Consider the following 13,777-nt stretch of genomic DNA (forward strand, 5'->3'; position numbering starts at 1 on the left):
AAAAAAGTTAACATTAAAGGGTCAATGTATATTGACACGACTAAAAGGTTGATGTCTTCTCCCAAGTGCAGGAGTGTCGAAGTAATAAATAACCCGGCAAGACCGGGGTCGAACCACAAGGAGGTTAATTGTATAAATTATAAACAATAATTATAAAACAACAATAACAACAACAACAACAACAACAACAACAACAATAATAATAATAATAATAATAATAATAATAACCCGGCAAGACCGGGGTCGAACCACAGGGAGGTTAATTGTACAAATTATAAACAACAATTATAAGTAGTAGTAGTAGTACTAATAATAATAATAATAATAATAACAATAATAATAATAATAAAGAAAGAGAAGAAGAAGAAGATGATGATGATGAGAATTTAGAGATGAAATATTAATGTAAGGATTAAACAATAATAATAACAAATGTCAAGGTTAGAGGTTCCACTAATGGTATATCAAACAAGTATAGTATAAACTCTTATTATTGAATTGGAAACCACACACAAAGGAGGTTCCAATCAGATTATATATTGTTAACATGATTACATTAGTCATCTTATTCAATTAATGCTAATACTTGTAAATCTCGTCAAGCATTCATGATTATAACTTATGTTAACAACAAATCAAGTTCCTTTCATAGCTCAGGTGTCGGTTATACCATACATTATGGGCTATGAAAGTGCCAAGCATTTGTTGTACCAAGTGTTATACAACATAAATCAAGATTAGTCATTTAACAAGCAAAGTATTAAAGAGTGAACAAGATAACAAATACAAAACATGTTAGTATCAAACATTAAAGTCCATATTAAGTTTACATTATACTTATTCTTACACCATTAGTGTAACCTTTTCACCTTGATATAACTAAATTAGCTAGACATAATGAAAGAAAGCAAAATAGATAAACAAAATAAGAACATAAAAGTTAACTAAGTAAAGGAAAGGAAATGAAAAGCATAAACTTAATATTAATGAAAGCAAAGCATAAACATTACAAAAAATACAAAGAGAGAAAGGAAGAGCATGATCTTGATCTGGAAACCAAGATGCCTAAATGCATGGCAAATGCCTCCTTTTATAGGCCAAAATTGGGAACTATTGATTTGATGACTAATTGATAAGTGGGTGGTCAACTTTTGACTTGGTGACAATCCTTATCTTCTCTTATCTGCCCAAAACGTCATTGATAACGTCAAAATTGGAGCCAGTTGCAAACATGAAAGTTGTAGGCAATTGTCTCAGCTTTCTGGTGTAAAAAATTCAGCTCATTTGGACTTCTAGAACTCCAGATATGGCCAAAATACCGAACAGTGCTCGGGCTAGAAGACAGATTCGGGCTTCTTTGTTGTTGCTACAATTTGGACTTGATAATGGCCTTTTTAGATCTTGGGCTCCATATGAAAGTTGTAGGCCTATGTCTTACCTTTCCATCCATATAAATTAGACCTAAATCTGAGATCTGTAGCTCCAGATATGACCCAATTACCGAACAGTGTTCCGGTTTGGATTGCACCGACATCTCTTTTCTAAGTTTGGTCATCTCTTTATCCTTGCAATTTAAGTTCTTCAAGTCATCAATCAATCCTTTCATTTATGTGATAGGCCTGCATTAAAAATAGACATTTACCATAAATTATAGGTATCTTATATTATTAGATACATTATTATAAAACATATTTTAGTTAAGGAGTTATTGATATTTCAAGTGCAAAATGATGATATAAAACCATGATAAAAATGCACTTTTAAGTACTAATCATATATCACTATGTATAGTTTAAAGAAGTTGCAATCTAAATCAATCTATCAAGTATTATAAGTAACTTCATATAAATTTAATTCTTAACATATAGTAGCATTGTGCTTATCTTCTTTTCTTTCTTTTTTTTCCAGAACCTTGCTTTATAATTTAGGCAAGCTTTCTGAAAATGATTAGGTTTTCATAGAAATGACTTTTGTCATTCTTATGTTCTTTCTTGAATTTTGAAAAAAGATTCATTTGTTTTAAAAGTTTTATTCTTACCTTTTTTATGCTTATTTTCAACTTTCTTCCTAGTCTTTTGATTACTTACAAAATGAATTGAATGAATTCTTTGATTATTAAATCAAATATTTTCCTGAATAAATATATTATATAATTCATGTATATTTTATTTGCCCTTTATAGTATTATAGTTCATTTATAAAAGACCATAGTTAGAAGGTAATGAGTTAATGCTAAATTATAAAAAATAATTCTAATACACATCTTCTCTCATAGATTTAAGTCTTGTTGTAATATTTATCATATTAATGTTATGCTCATGAATGGTACGAGAACCATCAAACTTCGTAGTGTCAAAGTAACTTTAATCTCCTAGTAAATAACATATCATCAGTTTAGCAATCTATCCACCACACTTTTTTTCCTTCAAGGTAGTGATTACACAACCTTCTCTCTTTGACCATGGTGACTTTATATCTTCTTACCAAAGTAGTTGTCAATCACTACAAAACACCATTACAACAACTTTAGTTCACTCTCTACTGATCACATTCCTATTATCATACAATAAAATAAAAACTAAAAATAAGGCTTTTGTGTTATTATGGATGAGGAAGAATCTTCAGTAATAAAGGATTGAAATGGTGTGGTCATGGAAAATTCAAAGGTAGCTTGATATTTCTTCATCTTTCAATGCTTTTTAGAACAAATTTTTTAGATTTTTTTTTATTATTATTTTTACTCGTATAGAGTATAGGTTTTTATAGCAATCATTGCTGATTTTATTTTTTTAATTTTCTTTCACAATCTAATATGAGTTTACATGATTTGATGGCTTTAAATTTTCATTTTCAGGCCTTGATTTGAATTTTTATTATACTTTTAAGTTCCTTAACTAACTACACATTCTTAATTTGTCTCATATATACAATTGTGACATGAGCGAATAAAGGGATTAGGTTGAAAATATGTAGGCAATTGACTTTTTATGGATTATTATAGTTTTGGTAGTCAAAGATAAGAAAAGGGTTTTTGAAGCTATTTAAAAGATGAAAAAATGTCATCTTCCTTGAGTTTATGGTTTTCTATCTGCTAGATGTGGTTAAACCTTATACCATTTCTTATTTGACTTAATTCTCAAAACCACATTTGGAAAACTTGATATATTGGTAGGATAACACATGTTAGATTTTAAGTCTTATAATTTGTTAAACAATTAAATTTTTAAGTGCATTATGATAAAATTCGAACTATGTATAGGTGAATAATGTTGTGATTATCAAAGAACCATCAAAATCTAAAAATTTAAGTTATTATATAAAAGCTCAGATATGATTTATATTAAACTCAAACACACTCTTATCAAGTAAAGTCTTTTAAGCTTGAAATATGTATAGGTCCACTATTATCTTTTACTTAATTTTATTATATAGAAAAAAATAATGAGATTCAAATTCATGATCATTTGATCAACAATACACGTACCATGTTAAATAACTATCTAAACCTAAAAGTTTAAACTATTAGGTAAGATTGTAATATATGATTTATATTATTCTTTAACTCACTTCTTTAAATGAAAAAGTTTTTTGAGCTTTAAACTTGCACAGACCTACCATTATCTTGTGCTTAATTTCATCAAATAAAATAGAGGTAGTGAGATTTAAACTTATGACTACTTGGTCAATAATACTCTGATACAATGTTAAGGAACCATCTCAATCCAGAAACTTAAACTGATAGATAAAGGTCTAAAATATGATCTATATTATACTCTAATAACAATAGTTAAGTTATACTAAATACTAATACTTTCTAAAGAGCATTTGAGTTTTCTAGTTGTTGGGTTCTTTTATAGATATGTATTTTCGATCCAAATTGAGATTTTCTATTGACCTTAGTAAAACTTATTGTTGGAGAGCTTATTGGTAAGTAGTGATATTTTGTAAGAGTGCATGATATTATTTAAGTTTGCCTTTAGTATGTTTAGAGTTTAAGTCGAACTCCTAAGAATCAAATTCATTTTCCCCTCGTTTTAATTATCCTCCTTAACTTTTATTAATTTTTTGTATTTTTTTTACATTTTATTTTGCTTTCAATTGTTATCACAAGATTAATGCTACATTTATGTCTCCTCTTTAATTTGGTTCAAGGTATGCATCCTTTTTTCCTTATATGATTAAGGTTAATAGTAAAATACAAAGGGAGGAAAACAATCATGCTAGTTTTGCTCTATGTTTTTTTATTTATATGACTCCTTGCATGTTTTCTCTTTTAGACTTTTTATTTTTTTATGTATAATTATTTCCTATGTTATTTTCCCTTAAATGGAGGATCTGTTAACCATCATGGTTTTTTTAAATGTTGTTTTTATTGTTGCATTGTTACAATTTTGTACTCGTCTTCTTGAATTTAGAAATCAAGCAACAAAGCTATAGACATGAAATGAAAGGTTTTTCTTATAATTATGCCTAAAAATCCTCATATTCCAGGACTTTATGAAGGTAACATATTTATTAATCTTCCTTACTATGATTTAGTCTCAATAGAACTCAACCATCTAAGCTACTTTATGCAGCTAATTTTGTTGCCTATTGGTGTCCCTCACATTATAAAATATAACAAAACCTCTTACCTTTTCAATTTGGGATAAATTTCTCTTTAACTACCTAATATACAAGATATATTTTAACAACAATCCCCAACTTAGCTTGTAAATTAAGTGGTACCGTGTTTCATACATAAAAGAAGGTATTTTTAGATTTAAACCTCTTTTTAGTGTAAGCATTCAAAACTCTAAAGAAATCATGATGACAAAAAAGCTTAAAACAAGATTTCATTCAATAGAATTGAAAATACTACATATGTGATCCAGTTAATCCAAAACAGAAATTCACCATTATTTTAGCAATAATATAGCCTTGTGCTACTTCCTAAATTCATGAACATTTACAAAGTTTTCAAAACTTTTATTGAAGCAACACCACTTCATATAGGTGAAATCTCCTTCTTACATTGAGATTTCATTAAGAATATTAATCATTCATCCTCCTATCTATTTATAATGCTAATTTTGTAAAACTTGATTTCATTCACAAATTAGTACATACCACTTTTACTAACAACTTGTTATTACCTATAAAACTCCTAACTAATTAAAGTACTAGTAAAAGTTGGGTACTTATTATTAGTAAGTTTAATTAAATGGTCTTAATCTCTTACTAAGTATTTATAACTACATTTCTTGTGAGATCTTTAATGAAAAGATTTGCTAGATTATTGCAAGATCTAACTTACACAATGGTAATTATCCTGTCAGAAATTAATTATCTTATATATTCATGTCTCAAGCTTATTTATATAGATTTTTCATTGTAAATTCTATTAAATGTCTTAGGCATAATTGCTTGACTATTGTAATGTAAGGAGATAGATGGTATCGGTTGTGGCCACAACTTAATATCCAATAACATATTTCTTAACCATGTTGCCTCTTTACCTACGAATACTAAAGCTATGAACTTGAATTTCATTGTAGAATGAGTTGTACATATTTATTTCTTTAAAGTCCAAGAAACAACACCACCTTCTAAAATAAATATTCATTCAGAGGTTGGCTTATTATCACTTACAGTTGTTATCCAACTAGCATCAATATAACCTTTAAGTATAACTGAAAGATTATTATAAAATAATTCAAGATTCATAGTCTTTTCAAGTAACCCAGTACTTTTATAATTTCTTTTCATTGATCCTTACTAGGATTACTTATGTATCTAGACAATTTACATAATGTGAAAACAATATTTGGCCTATTACAATGCATGACATACATTAAGCTACTAATTGCACTTGCATATTCAATTTGAGCAATTGATCTACCACTATTTTTTGTATATCTAAAGAAAACATCATAAGGAGTATTTGCTTCTTTGACATTCAAATGATTAAATTTATTTAAGACTTTATCAATATAATGAAATTGATAAAAAGCAAAACCCTCCACTAAGTTTTTTTATTTTAATACCCAAAAATATATCTACCTTATTTAAGTATTTCATTTTGAATTTTAAGGTTAGATATTTCTTTGTATTATTAACACCATTCATGTTAGTATTAATAATGAGCATGTCATGCATATAAAGATATATTATCACACTAAAATTATTTGTAAATTTAGATAAATACATTTATCACACTATTATGTTTAAAACCATATTAGAAAATTACATAATTAAATTTATAATGCCATTACTTAGGTTCTTATTTCAATCTATATAGAAATTTAATTAATTTGCAGACTTTATGCTCATTTCCTGGTAGAGCAAAACCTTCTAATTATTCTATATAGACCTCTTTATCTAATTCATCATTGAGGAAAGTTGTCTTAATATCTATTTGATGTACATATAAATTATAGATTAATGATAAAGCCAAAATTATTCTTATAGATGTTATACGAGCCACTAGAGCATATATATCAAAATATTCTATTCCTTTCTATTATCTAAAGTTCTTAACCACTAACCTTCTTTTAAAAGTTTGAATTGATCCATCACTATTATATTTTCTTTTGAAAATTCATTATATTTTCTTTTGAAAATTCATTTATATCCAATTGCTTTGGAGTCTGGAGCTAAATCAATAATAATCCAAGTATTGTTATATAATAATGAGACAATCTCATCATTAACTATTTCTTTCCAAAAAGCAACATCTCGAGACATCATTATCTTTTTGTATGTTTTAGAATCATCTTCAACTATTAATAAGATTGACATCTTATTAAACACATTAGACTTATTGCCTTCAACTAAAAATAATAATAGATTATAAAGATATATGATTCAGATATAACTTTTTTTTCTTTTCTAGCATGTTAGCTTCTTCTAAGTTCAATGTAATAATCAATTTGAGCTCTTTTATTTCTACAACTTGGGTCAAAACCTAAATTATTTGTTGACTCTATTTCAATTTTATAATTATTAGTTCGTTCACTAATTAAATTGCAATCAAATTGAAATTTATTTTCAATAAATTCAACATCTCTGGATTTGACAATGACATTAGAAATTGAATCCAATATTTTATATGCTTTTAAATTTTTAGCATAACTAGCAAAATTCCCTTTAAAGCTCTAGGTTCTAATTTTATTCTTTTAGGATCTGGAACTCTATAAAAGGCAAGGCAGCCTTGAACTTCAAGAAAATTAAGTTTGGTATTCTTTTCTTCCATAATTTGTATAGAGAAACTTTTAATTTTCTAAAAAGAATTATATTATATATATATATATATATATATATATATAACAAGCAATGAGTAAAGCTTCCCTCCACAAACTATTAGACAATTTGGCATTCACTAACATAGAATAAAGCATATCAACAAGTATTCTATTAATTCTTTCTAAAAATAAAGTTTAATATCTAAAAATAATATAAAAGTTTAATAAAATATGTTTCAGGGTCAACTTTGCTAAATACAAATTTAGTATTACAAATTGAATTACAAGGGTTTTTTATTTCCATCTTGATTTTATTTTTTGTTTATTCTAAAAGAAAAAACCTTAAAAATGTAATAAAATATCAAAATAAAAACAAAAATGACATGAATAATTATTAGATGAATCCTTAATTTTACATTAGAAAATTTGGATAATCCTTTTAGTGTTTTTTAAATTTTCTAGAGAATTAAAGAAATAGAAAATACATGTTTTGAAAAAATAGTTTCAATTTATATTAACAAACATGTTTCCTTCAATTTTATATTTTATATTAAATGTTTTAGGAAAATAACAAAAAACCATTACTAAAAATAAACGTGCATGGATTAATTGAATTTGTATGATAACTGAAAATATATAGATAATAGATTTTATAGAAGTTTTGTTTGGTAATTGTTAAGAACCATTGAAATTCATAACTCAATCTCATTTTCACCCTTTTCTAAGAAAATATCAAGATTAAAAACTATCATTCAATAAACGACATGAAAATTATAGAGAGAGGAGTGTCAAGCATCAATTCCTCGAGTCATTCATTTATTGGGGCACATGCAACCAATAAATAATAGCTGCAGCATTTATTGGTCATTCATGGTGATTTTGAGTTTGTGCCCTAAAATCTTTCCTTGAGAAAAGACAAGTCAAAGATCTTCATTCTATGCAATTATTTTAAAGCAGAACTGAGAGAAACGTGTAAGGGCCAAGCCGACAAGGATTTTTCCTTCTTCTTAAATTGTAGTCAATTAATTTTTTTTATTTTTTTTATTTTTTGGTCCCTTTCGTTAGGTAATTGAACTATCGTAATTATCATATCTGTTTGTATTTAATTATAATTTTGACTCGGTAGTACCAAATGCTCAGTATGTCATGAATGCTTGCTTGAGGTTTTAAATTTTAGAGTGAGAAGGTGAAAGGGGGGTGTTTAGAGCTGCTGCTAGGACAGTTTTTTAATGAAAACAAATTAGTTATTTTATTTTTTATCATGTTTTAATGTGTTATGTTAAAAATAAATTTCAAAAAATAAAAAAAAAATATTTTAATATATTTTTACATGAAAAATATTTAAAAAAACAATATTCACAGTTAAAAAAACCTTCTAAATCGAGGAGGAAGTATTAATAAATATTGTTAATTGCTGAAAATTGAAAAAGAAGTGAAAGATTTGGTTAGAAAATAAACAGCAGCAGCCCACTGATGTACTCTATTTATGACATAGTAGAACATTTATAATTACACAGAAATTCTTTAAAAAATCTAATCTGATCGGTAAATCAATAATGTTTTTCACATTATTGTTTAGGATTTGAATTAAAGGAGCAGTCATTGGAATTTTTTTTAATATATAAATCTAGATATGAATGGTTTTTTTCAAAAAAAAACCCAAATTAAAAAAATATCTTAGAATATATATACAAGAAACAACAATAATAATACAGACGTTAATCATTAAAAATAGATGGGTGATAATGGGCTAGGTGGCCTAATCTATGCACCCACCCAGGCTCAAGTCGTTTTGAAAATCTTAATCCATTATGGTGGATCAAATCAAATCCTATATTCGGCCTGAGCTCAAGTGTGATGGGTTAGTTAAGAAACAAATCCACAAACTACAAGCTCTACTGCTTCTGACTAGTTAATGCCTGTTATTCAACAAGGAAAGTTTTGCGGTACTGGTTTTTTACTCTAAATATGTTTGAAAAGGTAGATGAGGATGGATTTAGATTATTTTTTTATCCAGATAATATATTTAAGTGGTTTTATTGTGTTTTAGGATTGGTAGGTGGTTCTTGGATTTTTTTTAGGTGTTTTAAGGTGAAAATAACTTGCAAATCTAAAAACCTTTCTGTTGATTTTCTAGTTACCATGATCAAATTTTATGTTGTCATTCATATAAAAAAAATCCAGATGTGGATGATTCATCATTCACTTTTATGGAAAAATTAAAAAAACCTATGCGCGAGCTTGGGCTTCCAAGCTTGGAGCGCTTGAGTGTTTTTATTAAAGTCAAGTACATGGGTATAATCCATTAATATTACATTTTTTTGTTTTTTAATTTTATTATTTAATATTAATTTTTTATTTTTATTTTTATTTTTTAATATTTGATTAATTTTGAATTGACTTCATAACTTGTTTCAGTTTACTTTCAATAAATTAATGCAGTTTCAAACAAGTATCGCAATATTTGATTGGTGTTTAATTTTTTAAGTATCTATTTTTATTATCATATAATTATATAAAAAAATTACAAAAAAAATTATTAAATACAATATAGTTTATAACTCGGATCATGAGTTTGATGAATTAAATCATAAAACTTGAATCAATTCAATACATTGTCTTCTTAATATTAAAACAAAATATTATCTCAAATTCTTTATAAAATCAAATTATATTTTTATTAGTTATCTAAATTGTTTTTGAATTTATAAAGTAATCAACTAAATCACATCAATATAAATTTTAAATAATTTAATTTAAAATTCAAATTAGATAAAAATTTACCTTTATATTGGAACTAATGACATTATTAAAAACTTTCTTTACTTTTTTTTTTTTTGCTTTAAAGATTCTTTATTATAGCTTGTAGCTCATCACAAGCCAGCTAGTTATCTGGGATTGATTTGGATTTTCGTGTCAAGGGGATATTGATTTTTATTTATTTTTATTTCTTAAGTTTATTAGAGGGCGAAAATATATCGTTTTAGCATAACAGGCAATGGGAGGAGGCCCTCTTAATATACAAGAAACAACAATAATAATACAGACGTTAATCATTAAAAATAGATGGGTGATAATGGGCTAGGTGGCCTAATCTATGCACCCACCCAGGCTCAAGTCGTTTTGAAAATCTTAATCCATTATGGTGGATCAAATCAAATCCTATATTCGGCCTGAGCTCAAGTGTGATGGGTTAGTTAAGAAACAAATCCACAAACTACAAGCTCTACTGCTTCTGACTAGTTAATGCCTGTTATTCAACAAGGAAAGTTTTACGGTACTGGTTTTTTACTCTAAATATGTTTGAAAAGGTAGATGAGGATGGATTTAGATTATTTTTTTATCCAGATAATATATTTAAGTGGTTTTATTGTGTTTTAGGATTGGTAGGTGGTTCTTGGATTTTTTTTAGGTGTTTTAAGGTGAAAATAACTTGCAAATCTAAAAACCTTTCTGTTGATTTTCTAGTTACCATGATCAAATTTTATGTTGTCATTCATATAAAAAAAATCCAGATGTGGATGATTCATCATTCACTTTTATGGAAAAATTAAAAAAACCTATGCGCGAGCTTGGGCTTCCAAGCTTGGAGCGCTTGAGTGTTTTTATTAAAGTCAAGTACATGGGTATAATCCATTAATATTACATTTTTTTGTTTTTTAATTTTATTATTTAATATTAATTTTTTATTTTTATTTTTATTTTTTAATATTTGATTAATTTTGAATTGACTTCATAACTTGTTTCAGTTTACTTTCAATAAATTAATGCAGTTTCAAACAAGTATCGCAATATTTGATTGGTGTTTAATTTTTTGAGTATCTATTTTTATTATCATATAATTATATAAAAAAATTACAAAAAAAATTATTAAATACAATATAGTTTATAACTCGGATCACGAGTTTGATGAATTAAATCATAAAACTTGAATCAATTCAATACATTGTCTTCTTAATATTAAAACAAAATATTATCTCAAATTCTTTATAAAATCAAATTATATTTTTATTAGTTATCTAAATTGTTTTTGAATTTATAAAGTAATCAACTAAATCACATCAATATAACTTTTAAATAATTTAATTTAAAATTCAAATTAGATAAAAATTTGCCTTTATATTGGAATTAATGACATTATTAAAAATATTTTTTTTTTTTTTTGCTTTAAAGATTCTTTATTATAGCTTGCAGCTCATCACAAGCCAGCTAGTTACCTGGGATTGATTTGGATTTTCGTGTCAAGGGGATATTGATTTTTATTTATTTTTATTTCTTAAGTTTATTAGAGGGCGAAAATATATCGTTTTAGCATAACAGGCAATGGGAGGAGGCCCTCTTATATCATATTATAATCAAAGAAATTGAAGTCATCAAAATAATTACATGTTTCACACACACACACACACACGTACGGTAAGCCAGGTCTGCGTGTACCCACTGTTTGCAGCAAAACAGGAGGCCTTAGCGTACGGTAAGCCAGGTCTGCGTGTAGCCACTGTTTGCAGCAAAACAGGAGGCCTTACTATTATTTTTGGTAAACGTCAATATTTTAAGAAGCGTGGGCATTCAAGTATATATACACTTCAGTTTTAAAACCTTAGTTTTATGGTCCTAACCATTACGTCAAGAATTGAGTGCGCACCAAATTGAAGTCCTTTTCCAATCCCAACCATTCTAAAACGTTAGGTATTGGATGTTGACGTCTCATGGAAAGAGACCAGCGACATTAATCCTTTGAAAAATTATTGAAAACATCCCGTCAAACCCCCCTTCTTCTTTCAATTTTGTACCCTATGATTTTCTCTGAAAACTTTTACTTACACTATTTTTTATTTCCTACTTTTATGTTTTTAATATTATTAATATAATATTATTAATTTACAAACTTGTAATTATTATTAACAAACTTAAAACATATAATCAATTTAGCTGTCTCGCGGATTAGCATACTTTGATCTCTTCATTCGCTTGGGAGCATGCATGAGCTCATCACTGGCCAGACATGTTGCTATGGGTTATTCATGCCCAATATGTAATGTTTACCTTCATTATGTGATACGAGTTCTGAGTTATTCATACCCAATATGTAATATTTTCCTTCATTTTTAAAAAACAAATTGCGCGAAAGCTAAAAATAACCCCAGTTGTGTAGCAAGCTGGGTAACGTGAGCTCCATTACAAGAGCTTGTAATGTAAAATATACCTATCCACACACAGACACAGAGAGACAGAGAGAGAGAGAGAGAGAGGTCTTACAGATGGATGTAAGTATTTGTATTTTCCAGAATTGTTAACAGGGCAAACAGATATGCAGGCAATTATGCAAGCAGAAGTAGAAAATGGAGGATGCATTGTTTTAACTCGGGAAAAACAAAATGCAGTGGTAACATTTATTTCCAATCGTAGTAATCAGAGGCAGAGGCATTTCATATGGATTAGAAATAATGCTACGTACAAATTACAAGATCACAACCAGCAAGGAATAAGAGCCATACACTAAAAGTAGATCAGACATTATGCACCAACGTTGTGGTTGCATTTAATATATGATCACTCTTTCTTCGCTTCCTTGGTAGTTTCCTTCACCTTTGGTCTTCCCTGTTTAGGCTTCATGAAGCAGAAACATGAGCAACAAGGACACTGGAACAAGAACTTCATCTCTAACCTTTTCCTTCTCTCCTCTCGTCTCCAAATTTCTCTTGAACTTCTATGTGCAGGAAAAGTCTTGGCTTTGCCGTGCCTTTCTATCTCTTGGCTTTGCCGTGCCTTTCTATCTCTTGGCTTTGCCGTGCCTTTCTATCTCTTGGCTTTGCCGTGCCTTTCTATCTCTTGGCTTTGCCGTGCCTTTCTATCTCTTGGCTTTGCCGTGCCTTTCTATCTCTTGGCTTTGCCGTGCCTTTCTATCTTCTTTCTTATCTACATAACATCATTCATCTTATTTTTCTTCTTTTCAATCCTTTATTTTCGACAGGATTCCAAATCAATCACTTTCAATAAAGAAGATGCCTTCCCAATAATGCCCGGCTCTAGAATGCGTAATGGGGCCGCCCATGAGCAAGCATGAACTTAATGCTTCCTATTAAGCTCTTCTCTGTGGGTCATCTTTAGCCCACTTATATTGAAAATTAGGGGATCCTTTTGATTACATTGTCTCTATTTAAAATCTTCAAGCTGGCAACCATCATCCATGTATATTTTACATTACCATGTGATGGTAAGTTTCAATATTTTTTTCTTGTAAGTTGAAGACTAGCACTAGTGTAATACCGTCTGATATTGATTGTCTTCATGATTTTTTTTTAACTTTTTGTTGGAAAAATTATTTTAAATTCATGGTTAATTTACATATTTAATTTTAAATTACAAGTGTGGTCCATTAACTTTTAGAGTTGAGACTTTGTTGAAATTCTTTTTTTAATATAAACTCTTTCACCTGAAATATATATATTAACATGATTAAAATAATTTATAAAAAATTAATTTAAAAAAAATTATATTTGTATATTGTCCTTTTAAAACTCTATCAACTCTATTATATGTATATGTATAGA

At 27.8% G+C, this 13,777-nt stretch overlaps 1 long non-coding RNA gene across 1 annotated transcript; it reads right to left on the reverse strand.

Moving 5' to 3' along the window:
* Positions 1-12,595: 12,595 nt before the first annotated feature.
* Positions 12,596-13,289, reverse strand: LOC105129228 (uncharacterized). Its single transcript, XR_843032.1, has 2 exons — positions 13,123-13,289; positions 12,596-12,966 (listed from the first exon to the last, which is right to left on the reverse strand). It is a non-coding gene; the product is annotated as an uncharacterized LOC105129228 (long non-coding RNA).
* Positions 13,290-13,777: the final 488 nt, after the last annotated feature.

Source organism: Populus euphratica, unplaced genomic scaffold, assembly GCF_000495115.2.
Source record: "Populus euphratica unplaced genomic scaffold, PopEup_1.0 scaffold86.1, whole genome shotgun sequence".
NCBI classification, from domain to species: domain Eukaryota; kingdom Viridiplantae; phylum Streptophyta; class Magnoliopsida; order Malpighiales; family Salicaceae; genus Populus; species Populus euphratica.